Source organism: Zalophus californianus, chromosome 5 (assembly GCF_009762305.2).
Source record: "Zalophus californianus isolate mZalCal1 chromosome 5, mZalCal1.pri.v2, whole genome shotgun sequence".
NCBI lineage: Eukaryota > Metazoa > Chordata > Mammalia > Carnivora > Otariidae > Zalophus > Zalophus californianus.
In genome coordinates, this window is record NC_045599.1 from 89,843,970 (window position 1) to 89,860,991 (window position 17,022).

Sequence of the window (17,022 nt, forward strand, 5' to 3'; positions counted from 1 at the left end):
CCCTTCCTTCTCCTAATGTCCTCCATACTATTCCTTATGTTCCACATATGAGTGAAACCATACGATAACGGACTTTCTCTACTTGACTTATTTCACTTAGCATAATCCCCTCCAGTCCCATCCATGTTGATGCAAATGATGGGTATTCATCCCTTCTGATGGTTGAGTATTATTCCATTGTATATACAAACCACATCTTCTTTATCCATTCATCCGTTGAAGGGCATCTTGGCTCCTTCTACCGTTTGGCTATTGTGGACACTGCTGCTATGAACACTGGGGTACGTAGGCCCTTCTTGTCACTTCATTTGTATCTTTGGGGTAAATACCCAGTAGTGCAATTGCTGGGTTGTAGGGTAGCTCTACTTTTAACTTTCTGAGGAAACTCCGTACTGTTTTCCAAAGTGGCTGTATCAGCTTCCAGCAAAATATTCTTTAATGTTCAACAATTCTGTTTATAATATATAATAATACAATAATGCAGGTTTCCTGCAAAACATAATGCCTTACAATAACTTTTATCATTTTACCTACTGGCATATAACCTAGCTTATAATATGAACTGTGTAAAACTGAATCTGTTATTCATAGGTTTCCCTATGATTAAGTATTTTCCCTATTCCCTTCTCCTTGGACTGTTCTCAGATTTCACTTTGTTCCTTCTCTGGCTCCTCTTCATCCACCCCTCTAAATGGAATTTCCCTAAGGATGTGTCCCTGGTTTTCATCTCTCTATATCCCCCCTCCCTGGCAATCTCATTTATAGATAGATAGATGATAGATAGATAGATAGAGGGAGAGGGAGAGAGAATCTGAAGCAGACTCCATGCTGAGCACAGAGCCCGACACGGGGCTCAATCTCATTACCCTGAAATCATGACCTGAACCAAAACCAGGAGTCAGACACTTAACCAACTAAGTCACCCAGGCATCCCACTGGCAATCTCGTTTAATCTCTAGTCTTCAACCACCCTTTCTACCCAGATGACTCCTAATTTAATCTCTGGGCCCGCCATCTCTTCTGAAGTTTAGCAGCATATTCCCAATAGCCTATTCAACATTTCCACCCAGATGTAGCATCAGTACCTCACAGGCATCATTTAAAACCACCACATGTGTTAATGACACCACCACTCTCCAAAATATACAGGCAGGGGCACCTGGGTGGCTCAGTTAAGCATCTGCCTTCAACTCAGGTCATGATTCCCGAGTCCCAGGATTAAGCCCCACCCACATCAGGCTCCCGGCTCAGCGGGGAGTCTGCTTCTCCCTCTCCCCCTGCCTCTCCCCCTGCTCGTCTCTTTCTCTCTCTCTCAAATAAATAAAATCTTAAATACACACACACACACACACACACACACAGGCAAAGATGACCTCGGGAACCTCAGCCTCATTTTTGAGTACTCTATGCCTTAACTCCACACTTCATCAGCAATCAAGTTCTGACCATTTTCTGTATTACAGCTGTAACCACTTTTCCATTCCCACATCCAGCATCTTTAATCAAGCTTTTATAACACTTCAACTGAATTGTCAAAATCATTATTTTCTCTCTCCAACTATTTTGTGTATGTGTGTGCACATGTACATGCATGTATGTATATTCCTCCTCTGCTCAAAACTTTTCAGATGATTGGATAGTAAATTCCAAAACCCTTAGCTTGGCATTCAAGTGTTCCTATTAACACTGACCCCAACCCAGCTTTCTAGATTATTTTCTATTTCCCTTCAGGTATCTAATACTTAATAAATCTAACAGTTCATATGTACATCTAATGACCAGAATTTCCACAGGGCTAAATCCTAAACTTCTTTTGAGGTCTAATACAAAAGTCAAATCCATCCATCCATCCATGTAACAAATATCTATTATCTATTCTCTGTCCTACTTACTATACCCAAGAGACACAAAGATGAATAGGATAAAGTCTCTATTCTAAAGAAATTCCTCTTAACAACCAGCAAGCAAAAGGAGAAAGAGATTGATCTCAACCTCACAATAATGTGGTAACATGCACTTCTGAATGAGGAGCCTGAGGTTTTCTTTTTTTGAAAGATTTTTTATTTATTTATTTGACAGAGAGAGAGACAGCAAGAGAGGGAATATAAGCAGGGGGAGTGGGAGAGGGAGAAGCAGGCTTCCCACGGAGCAGGGAGCCCAACTCAGGGCTGGAGCCCAATGCGGGGCTTGATCCCAGGACCCTGGGATCATGACCTGAGCCGAAGATAGATGCTTAACAACTGAGCCACCCAGGCGCCCCATGGAACCTGAGGTTCTTGCCTTGATTCTGTACCCTGTAACCATGGACCAGACACATTTTAACTCTTCAGGATTTAATTCTAAAAGATTTTAGCTTCTTTTATGTGTACCATGAGGGACTTAGTTTGGACTGGTTGTCCTTTCCAGATCTTAAAAAAACCAAAAAACCTGAAGTTTGCATTATTTAGGTATGTTGGCAATTGTTTATTTTTTAAAAAACCCACTAGTATATAAATTTTGATAGTAAAAAAATTATGTTTAAAATACTGTACAAATTTCAAAACTAAAATTGAAAAGCTCTGTTAATTACTCTAGAGCTCTATTAATTAGACAAACTGGCTTTAGGGTGCCTGGGTGGCTCAGTTGGTTAAGAGTCCAACTCAGATCATGAGATCAAGCCCCACATCAGGCTCTGCACTGGGTGTGTGGAGCCTACCTAGGATTCTCTCTCCTTCTGCCCCTGCCCTGCCCTCTTAAAAAAAAAACAAAAAAACAAAACAAAACAAAAACCACTGGCTTTGACAGCTCTAACAGTCTGGACTTTAGTTTCTGACCACTCTAGGCCTTTTATCAATTTAGCTACTGCCTTCTGACTCCCCCCTTAACTTCCAATTTCCTCACAGCCTTCTGTAGAAGACTGGGGTTTCCCCTCCTCTGTATACATTCTCTTTAAGAATTAGACTCTACTTTTACCTTCTTCTCAGGGTGAATGGCCACTCTGCTTTAAATTGTTTTCTATCAATCTTATGTACCTATTTTTTTTTAAGATTTTATTTTTATTTATTTGACAGAGAGAGACACAGCGAAAGAGGGAACACAAGCAGGGGGAGTGGGAGAGGGAGAAGCAGGCCTCCCACGGAGCAGGGAGCCCAATGTGGGGCTTGATCCCAGGACCTTGGGATCATGACCTGAGCCGAAGGCAGATGCTTAACGACTGAGCCACCCAGGCACCCCGTTATGTACCTATTATTTTCTACCTTCTACTACAATTATTTATACTCTATTGCCTTATCAGAGGATATAAGCTCCTTGAGAGCAGTGTCTAGCATATATCTATAGCACACAGGAAGGACCTAAAAAGTTACAGAAAAAGTTAGTCCAAATTAAAAAGACCTATATGTATAAGCTTTGATAACTGCCGCTATAAACTGAAATCCTCCAGACATTCTCATCAGGTCTCATTGTATATTAATACCCTGGGGCTTTAAAATCCCAAAAGTTCTGACTAGATGTTAAGCTGGGTGTTAAAAACACAAATCTGCAGAATCTTCCTGAAGGTAAGTCAGAGATGAAGCCTGGGAATCTTTTAAAGCTCTTCAATGAATTCTAATGTACACCAGGCTGGGAAATTCATGGTATTGTACAGTTCTACACACAAGAGATTATATGTCACTTATTAACTTTTTTTTGCACATCTTCAATATACTGAAACATCTAACCTAATTTGTAAGCAAAACTCTTTCGTAAGTAGTGAATCAGGGTGAACTGGAAGCCCAACTAAACAAGCCTGCTTTTATCACTACTATGAGTACTAAAACCATGCACTAGTAATAAGGAATTCTGGACACACCTAGGCAGGACTATTTATTCATCTATCAACAAATGTTCACTGACCCAGTATTCTAGATATCCAGGATACAAATACAGTTCCTGTTTTCATTAAGTTTATATCTTACCAGAGGCAGACTGATAAAAACAAACCACACACACAGAGCAAATAAATGAACACATTTTTAGGCTAGGGGATTCCTTTGGATTGAGTGTTCAAGGAAAGCCTCTACAAGAGCTTACATTTCAGCAGAAAGCTGATGAAAGATAAGGGTTCAGCCATGGAAAAACATGCAGGAAGAGTATTCTAGGCAGGGCAACAAAGGTAAAAACTCAGACAAATGGATATATGACACTATACATTTGCAAAACCCATGGAACTTCATAGCAGAGTGAATCTTAATGCATGTAAATTTAAAAAATCATTTAAAAGGTCAGAGGATCCTAGGATGGAACACAGCTTATGACAAAAGAATCTAATTGTATTATAAATATATGAAACAACCTCACTGAAGGGGATGAAAGGGAAAGGTGTGAACCTAAGTAGCTGTGGAAATGAGCGGAGTCTCTAAGACTAAAGGCAAAAGAAACTGCACGTAAGTGCTGTTCTCCAGTAGATAAAGGTGTTTGCCATAGGGTGTTAATTCTGAAGCCACTAAATCTATTGACATATACAGGAACTGAACAATTAAGTAAACAGAGGGGGGAGGGTCAGTTTTCTCAGTGTTGAAGTGGGAAGTTACAGATAACCCAGGGGAAAAGGCTAGAATGATCCATGTGGTAACGGATTAGAGTTGGAGACATCTGAATCAACTCATGTTTAGCTTAATATAGAATGGTTACAAAGAGAAATCATTGGCTTAGTATATACACATGTATGTCCTTGCTCCATCAGCTGAGAAAACCTAGAAGCAGTAATACACACCCCAGTAACAAGCACACGTAACGCCCAGATTTTGGTTGCTAACACCTTTCTCCAAAAAAAGGGACCAGGTTCCTTGGAAAAATAGGTGATCCTAGGACTAGGGCAGGAAATACACAAGATGAGCCTAGAGAATCTCCTAGTGCCAGAAAGTAAGGAAGTGCCCAAAAGAACCCCACAATGATGGGGGTCTATCAAGGAGTCAACTCAAAGAGCTACCAGTAGCCAAAGATGGTACAATTTGAGTAACAAAACAGTCATGGATTATAATACAAAATAAACATCCATGAGTCCATATAAATACAAAACTGAATAAATAAATGGGGAGAATAGACAAATATCCTGTGCAAAACAACTCCAAATAATTGTGTAGATACTACGCCTTCAAGGAGGTAGAACATAACTCTCTACTCCTTAAGTGTGAGCTGTGTGCCGTGACTTTCTTCCAAAGAGTACAGTATGGAAAAGGAGAGGAAAAGACTAACTTTATAGTGGGGAAACCCAACACTACCACAACCAGGTAATCAAGTCAATGTCAATGGTGATAAACAATGTTGACATTATGGACCCTTGATAAGATATAATAATAAAGCACTTTACCTCTGTGGTCTTCCTTCCAAAAATCCATAACCCTTGCCTAATCATGAAAAAAAATCAGACAAATCCCAACTGAGGGACATTCTACAAAATACCTGACTAGTACTCCCAAAACCTGTCAAGACCATCAAAAACAAGTAAAGTCTGAGAAACTGTGACAGCCAAGAGGAGCCCAAGGAAACTTAGCTACTAAGTGTAATGTGGTATCCTAGATGGGATCCTGGAACAGAAAAAGAACATTAGGTAAAAACTAAAGGAATCTGATTAAAGTATGGACTTTAGTTAATAATAATATACCGATACTGGCATTAACTATAACAAAAGTACCAAATAATGTAACATGTTAATAAGGAACACTGAATGCAGGGGATATGGGAAGTTTGTGTACTCTTTTTCCAACTTCTCTGTAAATCTAATTCTGAAGTCAAAAGTTTACTCGGAAGTGAAAAAACAAAAGTGGGGGGACACTTCTGAGGCAGAACAAATTTGGAAAGCTGGCAGATAAGGTCTGAGAAGGCAGAGGAGAGAACATTCATCTAGGGTGGTATTTCTAAGCTTTGCTTGCACATCAGAAGTATCTGTGGGAAATCTACAGATGCCTAGGCCTCTACCCCAAGCAACTTAATCAGACTGAAAATGAAGCCTCGGCATAAATTTTTTCCTAGGGAGTGGGAACTTCCAGGTGATTCTATTGTACAAGGTTGAGAATCAGTAACCAAGAGCTTTAATTCTAAGTTCAGCAGGAGTGTCATGACCATATGTAGATTTTTTAAAAAGTCATTCTGGCTGTGGGAAGAATTGCAGAGGGCATGAAGGAGAGCAAGACACCAGCTAAAAGACTATACAGAAGTCCAAGGGTAAGAAAATGGTAGTTTAGAATAGGATCGTAGCAGTTAAAAGGGAAAGAAGAGGACAGATTTGGGGTATATTGTAAAGCTAGAGCCAAAAGGATTGACTGATAAATATATGGGGGTGGAAAAGAAATACTAAGATGAACTCAAGCTTAAGTGGAGGGATGATAGTGTCATTTACTAAGAATGAGAAAACTGTTGAAATAATTTTGCGTATCTTTGTAAGAAAAATTTACTTCTGATAAAGCAAAGTGGTTTTTTTAAAAGACTTATTTGAGAGAGAGAGCATGCTTGAGTTGGGGGAAGGGGCAGAGGGAGAGAGAGAGAGGAAGAAAAGCAGACTCTCCGCTAAGTGCAGAGTCTGACATGGGGTGGAGATCCTGAGATCATGACCTGAGCCGAAATCAAGAGTCAGATGCTTAACCAACTGAGCCACCCAGGCGCCCCTGGATTTGGGGTTTTTGATTCAACATCCATCGAAACTTTTAATTATAGGGGGAACTGGTTAATGGGCTTTGCTTCTTTTCTACACTATAAGCATTTGAGAAGAATCCATCCACCTTTGCTTTTTTGATCTTCGTAGCACTCTTCTGATGTTTTCTCTCCTGGCTTGGGAACCAATCCCTCCTCCACTCCTCCCTTTCCACTAACCATCCCCACCTCCCACATCACTGCTTACAGTCACCAGGTAAGGAGCTTTCTGTATTTTCTCTTCCCTGTGAGATTCCGCTTTCCTTGATACATACAATTTTGAGCACTCTTAATACATTAAGTAACCATTAGTTATATAATATTCCAATTGGCCAAAGCAATTTACATATAGATGTTAAAATTGCTTCTGATTTTCCACTATTAAAATAGCACTCTGATGAACATTTTTGCTTAAAAAGTTTCTCTGTATTTAGAATTTCCCCCTTTAGGATTCTATTAAAATTACGAGCCAAGTAATATACATAATTTTTAAAGTTCTTGATACATACTGCCAAAATGCAGTTTGAAAATGCACTTTCTTCCCCTAATCTCCCAGGGCCAGCATCTAATGTCAACTGCTACTACAAATCCCCTATTGGGAAGGTGCATCCAGGTCTGTCTTACTGAGATACAGGCCTTGCTCCAAGATGATCTTTCCTTCCTTCCTCCTCCTCTCAGTGCTAACTCCCCTTCCATTAACTGCCCTCCTAAGGATTCAGGATAATACTGCGTTAATTACAGCAATTTACACAGAAGTGTAATTGATTTATAGCATTAGAAGGAGAAAGGTATATATCTTTAGGGCAAAAAATACCCTGAACCCCAACCAATCTCTCACTAGCAAGATGCATTGGGAAAACTGGAGGAAAGTGTGTGGACTATTCTATAACCTTCTCTTATTCCATCCTTGGTCTAACTTCCTCTCCCAAGTCAGAAGACAACTGTATGGCAATGCCCCTTGGCAACCCACTTCCAAAATAGTAATCCTTGGGACTCCTGGGTGGCTCGGTCGGTTAGGCGGCTGCCTTCAGCTCAGGTCATGATCCCGGTGTCCTAGGATCGAGTCCCAGCATCAGGCTCCTTGCTCAGCAGGGAGTCTGCTTCTCCCTCTGCCTGCAGCTCCCCCTGCTTGTACTCTCGCTCACTCTTTCTCACCTATGCTCTCTCTCTCTAGCAAATAAAACAAACAAAATAGTAATCCTTGACCTATCTAAGAAAAAAGATTCAAGGAAGGTATCACAAACAATAAATGGTGTAGTGTTTTAACTAGATGTCTCATTCAACTATCTGGATAGGGCTTAGGTAACACTCTAGATTACCCAAGCGTAATCACTACAGTGCTTTCCTAGGAAGTGTTTCTCTTCCTACACCTCACCTGTTAATACTAACAGACACTGTAGGAGGTTGATATGAAATCTCAGTTGATATTTAAGTACTCTCTAAATTCCAATTGGATTGTTGGCTCTAGGTTGCTGGGGATGGATATTTTAACTTGTTTTCAGTTATTCCCAGAGAGAAACTTGGCAAAACCCAGTGATCTTTGTTCCCTCCTTCCTACTACAGAAATTCTTTTGCTTTAAGCAGTAAGCAATATGCCCTCTCTGGTAGTAGCAGGAGAAAGGGAATTTGAGGTCCCTTCAGGAAGCAATCACACACGGCCTCTGATCTTTAAAACTCTTACACTCAGATCTTTATTATTCACATTTAATTACTGAACTCTCTTAAATACCAGCAGCTCCCATTTACTAAGCACCTATCACTACGTAACAGGCACTGTAAGTAATAAAGCCCTCATTTTCACTACTAAGAAAGCCAAGGGTTCAAGAGGTTAGGTAACTTGTCTAAGAATAACCTTGCCTAGGAATAATAACAAGTGGTAGAACTGAGACTAAAACCTAGAATAACTACATCCAAAGTGCAGGTTGCTTCTTATGCCACGCTGTCCTCCCATTATCATTTGACTAATTCATTTTAGAAAACAAATTTTCAAAAATTCTCAATTCAGAAAATTTCAAAAAAAATTTTTGAACATATCTGGAATGTTTCTAATTTTCACATTAAGGATTAAAGATAAATCGAAGACAGTAGGGACACCTGGGTAGTTCAGTCGGTTAAGCATCTGCCTTCAGCTTGGGCTTAGCAGGGAGTCTGCTTCTCCCTCTCCCGCTGCCGCTGCCGCTGCCTGCTGCTCCCCCTGCTTGCGCACGTTCACGTGCTCTCTGACAAATAAATAATTTTTTTAAAATAACTGAAGAGAGTAATTCAACCCCTCATTTTGCACAAAAGGAAACTGAGGCTTAGCGATGTGAAAAAGCTTTCCCAAGTTACAGAGCATCTGGGTGGCAGAACTGTCTGGTCTTTGTGTTCCTGGTCACTTCTTTCTTTCTTTTTTTTAAAGACTTTATTTTTTTTTTAATTTTTTATTATGTTAATCACCATACATTACATCATTAGTTTTTGATGTAGTGTTCCATGATTCATTGTTTGTGCGTAACACCCAGTGCTCCACGCAGAATGTGCCCTCCTCAATACCCATCACCAGGCTAACCCATCCCCCCACCCCCCTCCCCTCTAGAACCCCCAGTCCGTTTCTCAGAGTCCATCGTAAAGACTTTATTTTTTTAAGTAACCTCTACACCCAATGTGGGGCTCCAACCCACAAGCCTGAAATCAAGAGTCACATGTTCTACCGACTGAGCCAGCCAGGTACCCATGGCCCCTTCTTTCTTAATTATACTTATTGGTAGCTAAATATCAGCTCACAGGTGTATGTAAAATTGTTCTCCTTTATGCCTAGAGTCAACAATTTACTGGTATAGTTTTGTTCTATGAACAAAGGGTTTGGTGTCAAAGAAGCCTAGAAAATGCTGCATACCAAAATCCCCTTTTTGGAAATTCCTAATACATCTTTTAAATGTCTTGCTTTTAGGTAAAAAGAAAATTAACTTCACAACTGTACATAGGGAAAGGTCTATTTTAAAAGAACACTATTTATATCCATTGAGAAGCTTTCCTGTAGAACTGGCTTGGGAACCACAGATTAGAGACCATCACTGGATGTCAAACCAAATGGCCCATGTGAATCAAGATATAATCCTAACTGCCCAAGTAGATTTTTAAATATTTGAAAACTGATCGGATACAATGACAGTATACAGGATGTTTTATGTGCAAATATTTCAATCTACATTAAAATACCACATGAGTGAACATTTCCAAAAAGAAATCCACAATATTCTTAATCCAAGCAATTAGAAGTAGGTAGAATAAGTGGTTGATCTTTGTTGGGAAGTTAGAGTATACCAGAGTCTTCAATAACACTTTATTCTATTCTACTGCTAACTAGCTTGGTAACCTTTGGCATCATTCTGAGGTTCAGTTTATGTCTTTGTAAAACAAATAAAAACAGTGGTTAACTCACTGGGTTGTAAAGATTAAGTATACAATGCTCAATTCAGCTATTATAAAAAAACATGAAGGAAACATTAAAAATGAGAATGTCATCATAAAACTTAGTTTCATGTGGACGAGAAAAAAACATTTGTGGGACGCCTGGGTGGCTCAGTCGATTGAGCGTCTGCCTTCGGCTCCGGTCATGATCCCAGGGTCCTAGGATTAAGTCCCGCATCGGGCTCCTTGCTGGGCGGGGAGCCTGCTTCTCCTTCTGCCTGCCGCCCCGCCTGCTTGTTCTCTCTCTCCCTCTCTCTCTCTGACAAATAAATAAATAAAATCTTAAAAAGAAAAAAACAAAAAGACATTTTATTTGTACATTGAATGAGATGATCATATGGACTTTTCCCCATCATTCTGTCAAGCTGGGGAATTACACTGATAGATTTTCATACTTTGAACAGCTATTGCATTCCAGGAATAAAACCTACTTGGTCCTGGTGTATAATCCTTTAAATATGCTGCTAAATTCAGGTTGCTAGTACTTTGTTGAGGATTTCTGCATTAATGTTCACAAGAGATAATGGTCTCTAGTCTTCTTGCTGTGTCTTTATCTGGCTTTGGTATCAAAGTAATGCTGGCCTCACAGAATGAGTTACTAAAGTGGAAATTTCCAAAATTTCCAAAACTTTTTGGAAAATTTTGAGAAGGACTGAAATTAGTTCTTTTTTAAAATTTTGTTTTTAAGTAAACTCTACACCCAATGTGGGGCACCAATTCACATACCTGAGATCAAGAGCCACAATGCTCTTCCGACTGAGCCAGCCAGACGCCCCTGGAATTACTTCTTTATATGGTTGGGAAAATTTACCAGCGAAGCCATCAGGCACAAGGCTTTTGTCAGGAGTTTTTTATTATAGATTCAATCTCCTTATTAGTGATAGGTCTATTTAGATTTTATATTTCTTTGTGATTTAGTCCTGATAGATTTTTTTTTTTAAAGTCCTGGAAGATCTTATGTTTCTAGGAATTTGTCCATTGGTTGTTCAAAAGTATGTTGTTTAGGGGCACCCAGGTCTGATCTCAGGGTCATGAGATCAAGCCCTGCATGGGTCTCCCCCGCTCAGCACGGAGTCTGCTTGCGTTTCTCTCTCCCTCTCCATCTGCCCCTCCCCTACTCACTCTCTAATAAATGAATAAATCTTTTTAAACAGTGTGTTGTTTAATCTACACAAATTTGTGAATTTTCCGGTTTTTTTTTAAATGTTGAGCTGCAGACATCTTTTTTTTTAAAGATTTTATTTATTTATTCATGAGAGACAGAGAGAGAGAGAGAGAGAGAGAGAAGCAAAGGGAGAAGCAGGCTCCCAAGGAGCAGGGAGCCCAATGCGGGACTCGATCCCAAGACCCTGGGATCATGACCTGAGCCGAAGGCAGACGCTTAACCATCTGAGCCACCCAGGCACCCGTGATTTTCCAGTTTTACTTGTTATTCATTTCTAACTTCACCTAGTTGTGGTTGGAGAAGATACTGTGTATGACATCTGGTTTTAAGTCTATCAGGACATAATTTTTTATGTGTAGAAAACCCCTAGGGTGCCTGGGTGGCTCAGTCGGTTAGGAGTGTGCCTTCGGCTCAGGTCACGATCCCCGGGTCCTGGGATGGAGTCCCGCATCGGCCTTCCTGCTCAGTGGGGAGTCTGTTTCTCCCTCTCTGTCTGCCCTTCCCCACCCCTGCTCATGCTCTAATTAAAAAAAAAAAAACAAAAAACCTAAGGATTCCACCAAAAAACCCCCCCAAAAACCCTGTTAGAACCATTAAATGAATTCAACAAAGTAGCAAGATACGAAGTCAACACAAATTTCAGTTGTATTTCTTTACACTAACAATGAACAACCTAAAAAGGAAATTAAGGGGTGCCTGGGTGTCTCCATTGGCTAAGCGACCAACTCTTGATTTCGACTCAGGTCATGATCTCAGGGTTGTAAGATACAGCCTCATGTCAGCCTCTGCACTGAGCATGAAGCCTGCTTAAGATTCTCTCTCCCAGGGGCACCTGGGTGGCTCAGTCAATTAAGCGTCTGCCTTTGGCTCAGGTCATCATCCCAGGGTCCTGGGATTGAGACACGCATGGGGCTCCCGTTCAGCAGAGAGCCTGCTTCTCCCTCTCCCTCTGCCTGCCACTCCCCCTGCTTATGCACGTGCATGCTCTCTCTCTGACCATAAATAAAATCTTAAAAAAAAGATTCTCTCTGCCTCTCCTTCTGTTCCTTCCCACACCCACTCTCTTTCCCTCAAATATAAATAAATAAATAGGAAATTAAGAAACAATTCCATTTATGATAACAAAAAAATTCAAGAGTAAAATATTAGGAATTAACTAAGGAGTTGAAAGAAAACTACAAAACATTGGTGAAAGAAATTTAAAAAGATCTACATGGATGAAAAGACATTCAGTTTTCATGGATTGGAAGACAACTATGTTAAAATGTCAATACTACCCAAAGTGATCTACAGATTCAAAGCAATACCTATCAAAATTCCAATAACTTATTTTTTGGAGAAATAGAAAAACCAATCCTAAAATTCATATGGAATCTCAAGGGATCCCAAATAGCCAAAACAATCTTGTAAAAGAAGAACAGAACTAAAGGACTCACATTTTCTGATTTCAAAACTTACTACAAAGCTACAGTAATCAAAACAGTGTGGGACTGGCACAAAGACAGACATATAGACCAATGGGATAATAGAGCCCAGAAGTAAAACAATGCATATTAGGTGAAATGATTTTGACAAGGGTGCCAAGATCATTCAGTGAGGAAAGAACAGTCTTTTCAACAAATAGTGCTGGGGGAAAAAGAAAAAAAACAAATAGTGCTGGAACACTGGATATCCACATGCAAACGAATGAAGTCGGACTCTTACTGTGAAGAAAGAGAGAGAGAGAGAGAGAGAGAGAGAGAGAGAGATCCACCACCCCTAGTTCCTGACACACAGCTCCTAAAACCCCTGTAATTCCTAAGTGATAAGAGCACTAGGAACATCTTTTGTTCTAATATTTGGTCTTTGACCTTGGTTCCTGGCAGAGATACCCTAAATCCCTTGTAATTTCCTGGATAGTAGGCAGCATCTTTTGTTTTAATGAGGTGATCCCAGTGAGCTCCTGGATACGGACTGCTCACCAGACAGACCAAGCCATTATTAGAAGCTTGAAATTTTCAGTCCCACTCCCCATTCTCTAAGAGAAGGAAGAGAAGCTGGAAATGGCATCAATAATCATACCCACACGATGAAGCCTCCATAAAAACCCCAACAGAATGAGGTCCAGAGAGTTTCTGAGTTACTGAACACATTAACAAGTGGGGAGGGTGATGCACCCCAACTCCATAGGGACAGAAGCTCCTGAATTTAGGACCCTTCTGGACTTTGCCCTATGTATCTCTTCATCTGGCTATTCTTCTGTATCCTTTATTATATCCTTTCTAAGAAACCAGTAAACAAAAGTGTTTCCCTGAGTTCTGTGCACCATTCTAACAAATTATCAACCCCAAAGAAGAGGTCATGGGAACCCCAATTATAGCTGGTCTGGGAGACCTGTGATTGGCATTTTATTTTTTTTTTAAGATTTTTTATTTATTTGACAGAGAGAGACACAGCAAGAGAGGGAACACAAGCAGGGGGAGTGGGAGAGGGAGAGGCATGCTCCCCACTGAGCAGGGAGCCCGATGCGGGGCTTGATCCCAGGACCCTGGGATCATGACCTGAGCCAAAAGCAGACACTTAACGAAAGCCACCCAGGCGCCCCTGTAATTGGCATTTTAAAAGGGGCAGTCTTGTGGAACTGAGTCATGAACTCACGGGATCTGACGCTAATTCCAAGTAGCGTGAGAACTGAACTGAACTGAATCTAGAATTGCTTGATGTATGGAAACCTCATACATCTAGTGTCAGAAGTACGGTGAGTGTGGTTACAGTGTGAGAATACAGGAGTGTGTTCTTCCTACTCATTTACCTAACACCATATATAAAAATTAACTCAAAATAGATCCATGACCTAAAATAAGACCTAAAATAAAATTCTTATAAGAAAACAGGACAAAAGCTTCCCAACACTGGATTTGGCAATGGTTTCTTGGATATTACACCAAAGGCAAGGGCTACCAAAGATAAACAAAGTGGACCTCATGAAAATTTTAAAAATTTGGGCTCCTGTGTGGCTCAGTGGGTTAAGCGTCTGCCTTTGGCTCAGGTCACGATCCCAGGGTCCTGGGATCAAGCCCCACGTCAGGTTCCCAGCTGAGTGGGGGCAGCCTGCTTCTCCCTCTCCCCTCTGCTCGTGCTCTCTCACTCTCTCAAATAGACAAAATCTTTAAAAATAATTTTAAAAATTTGTGCATCAAAATATACTATGGACAGAGTAAAAAGACAATACATACAATGGGAAGAAATATTTGCAAATCATGTATTTATTTTACAAGATTGATTATTTATTTGCGAGAGAGAGAGAGAGAGAGAGAGGGCACACCAACAGGGCGAGGGGCAGAGGGAGAAGCAGACTCCCCACTGAGCAAGGAGCCCAACACAGGGCTCGATCCCAGGACCGTGAGATTGTGACCTGAGCCGAAGACAGACGCCCAACTGACTGAGCCACCCAGACACCCCTGAAAATCATGTATTTGATAAGGGATTAATATCCAGACTATACAGAGAATTCTTAAAACTCAACAACAAAAAAACAACCAACCTCATTCAAAAATGGGCAAAGGACTTGAATAGACATTTCTCCAAAGATATACAAATGACCAATAAATATACAAAAAGATGTTCAACATAATTAGGGAATGGGAATCAAAACTATGAGCTACCATTTCACACCTAACAGGATGGCTACTATTTAAAAAAAAAAAAACAGGAAATAGGGGCGCCTAAGTGTTTCAGTTGGTTAAGCATCTACCCTCGGCTCAGGTCATAACCCCAGGGTTGTCCTGGCATTGATGCTCAATGTTCACGGGAAGCCTGCTTCTCCCTCTCCCTCTGCCTGTTGCTCCCTCTGCTTGTGCTGTCAAATAAATAAATAAAATCTTTAAAAAAAAAACAGGAAATAAAAAGTATTGGCGATGATGTGGAGAAATTAGAATCCTTGTGCACTGTGGGTGGTAATGTAAAATGGTAAAACAACCGTGGAAAACAGCATGTGTTCCTCCAAAAATTTAAAGAATTACCATACAATACAGCAATTCCATTTCTGGGTATACACCCAAAATAATGGAAAGCATAGTGTCGAAGAGATACTTGTACACTCATGTTCACACCAGCATTATTCACAGTAGCTAAAATGTGGAAACAACCCAAGGGTCTATCGACACAAGAGCAGATAAACAAAATGTGGCGTATGCATACAATGAAATATTATTATGCCTTTAAAAGGAAGGAAATCCTACAATACACCACAACATGAATAAACTTTGAGTACACTACACTAAGGGAGACAAGCCTGTCACAAAAAGACAAATACAGGGGCGCCTGGATGACACAGTCATTTAAGCATCCGACTCGTGGCTTCAGCTCAGGTCGTGATCTGAAGGTCATGAGATCGAGTCCCCCATTGGGCTCCACACTCAGTGCCGAATCTGCTTGAGATTCTCTCTCCCCCTGCCCCTCTCACTCGTGTGTGTGCACGTGCACGCGCACAAGCTCTCTAAAATAAATAAATCTTAAAAAAAAAGACAAATACTGTATGGTTCTACTTATATGAGTTATCTAGAGCAAACTCATACAGAATAGTGGATGCCAAAAGCTACAGAGAGGGGGAAAAAGAGGGAGTTACTGTTTAATGGGTAGAGTAGTTCTCCCCCGCCACCTGTGGTTTTCAGTTACCTGCAGTCAACTGCCATCTGGAAGCAGATGACACATCAGAAGGTTATTAGTAGCCTAATGCAACATCACAATGACCTCACTTCATCTCATCATGTACACATTTTATCATCTCACATCATCACAAGTACAGTACAATGTGGTATTTTGAGAGAGACCATATTCACAAAATTTTTATTATGACAGTTATAATTGTTCTATTTTATTATTGTTATTGTTACTCTCTTAACGTGACTAATTTATAAATTAAACTTTATCACAGGTGTGTATACGTAAGAAAAACTATAGTTATGTAGGGTTTCGTACTACCTGCAGTTTCAGGCATCCACTGGGGGCCTTGGAATGTATTCCCCATGGTTAAGGGGGGACTACTGTATAGTTTTAGTTTTACAAGATGGAAAAAATTTATGGCCTTATTCAACCTTTCCTAATGTGACTGCACTACTCAGGGTCAAGCAGAAAAGTTGGTTAGGGAGACATGAACATATTATTTTCCTCTTCACAAGAAACATTACAAGGCATCAAACTTTACCTACCAGTCTTCCAAAAGTCATCTGAGAGTCTGGCCTTCCCTGTTTCTTCCCCACTCTCCAGTGACAAAATCTGTCCCTATTTTATGTTTCAAAATAGCTTGAAATCACATTTCTAGAACTTGCCATGCATAAGATATGTGTGTACATATAAGCCTAACCTAATGTCAAGTTACAAAATGTTAATAATTTATCACTTTTCAATTTCAAAACATTGAATGTTCTAGGATTTAGATTAAATTCTTGAGCATCTATGAGCCAAGCACTATAATATGTGCTTTATTATTGATTTTTTTTTTTAGATTTTTATTTATGTATTTGACAGAGAGAGAGAGAGAGAGAGATCACAAGTAGGCAGAGCGGCAGGCAGAGGGGGAGAGAGAAGCAGGCTCCCCACTGAGCAGAGAGTCTGGTATGAGACTCAATCCCAGGACCCTGCGATCACGACCTGAGCCGAAGGCAGACGCTTAACCAACTGAGCCACCCAGGTGCCCCAGCTTTCTTGCTGATTCTTACAACCTTGTAAAGTTAGAAATATTAGAGTCACTTTGCAGATATGGAAACTGAGGCCTAGGA

The 17,022-nt window shown here is 40.4% G+C and overlaps 1 protein-coding gene across 4 annotated transcripts in view; it reads right to left on the reverse strand.

Annotated features, from left to right (window-relative positions):
* Positions 1–17,022, reverse strand: part of FAF2 (Fas associated factor family member 2) — a 67,806-nt gene that overhangs the window by 29,904 nt on the left and 20,880 nt on the right. The window lies entirely within an intron of this gene.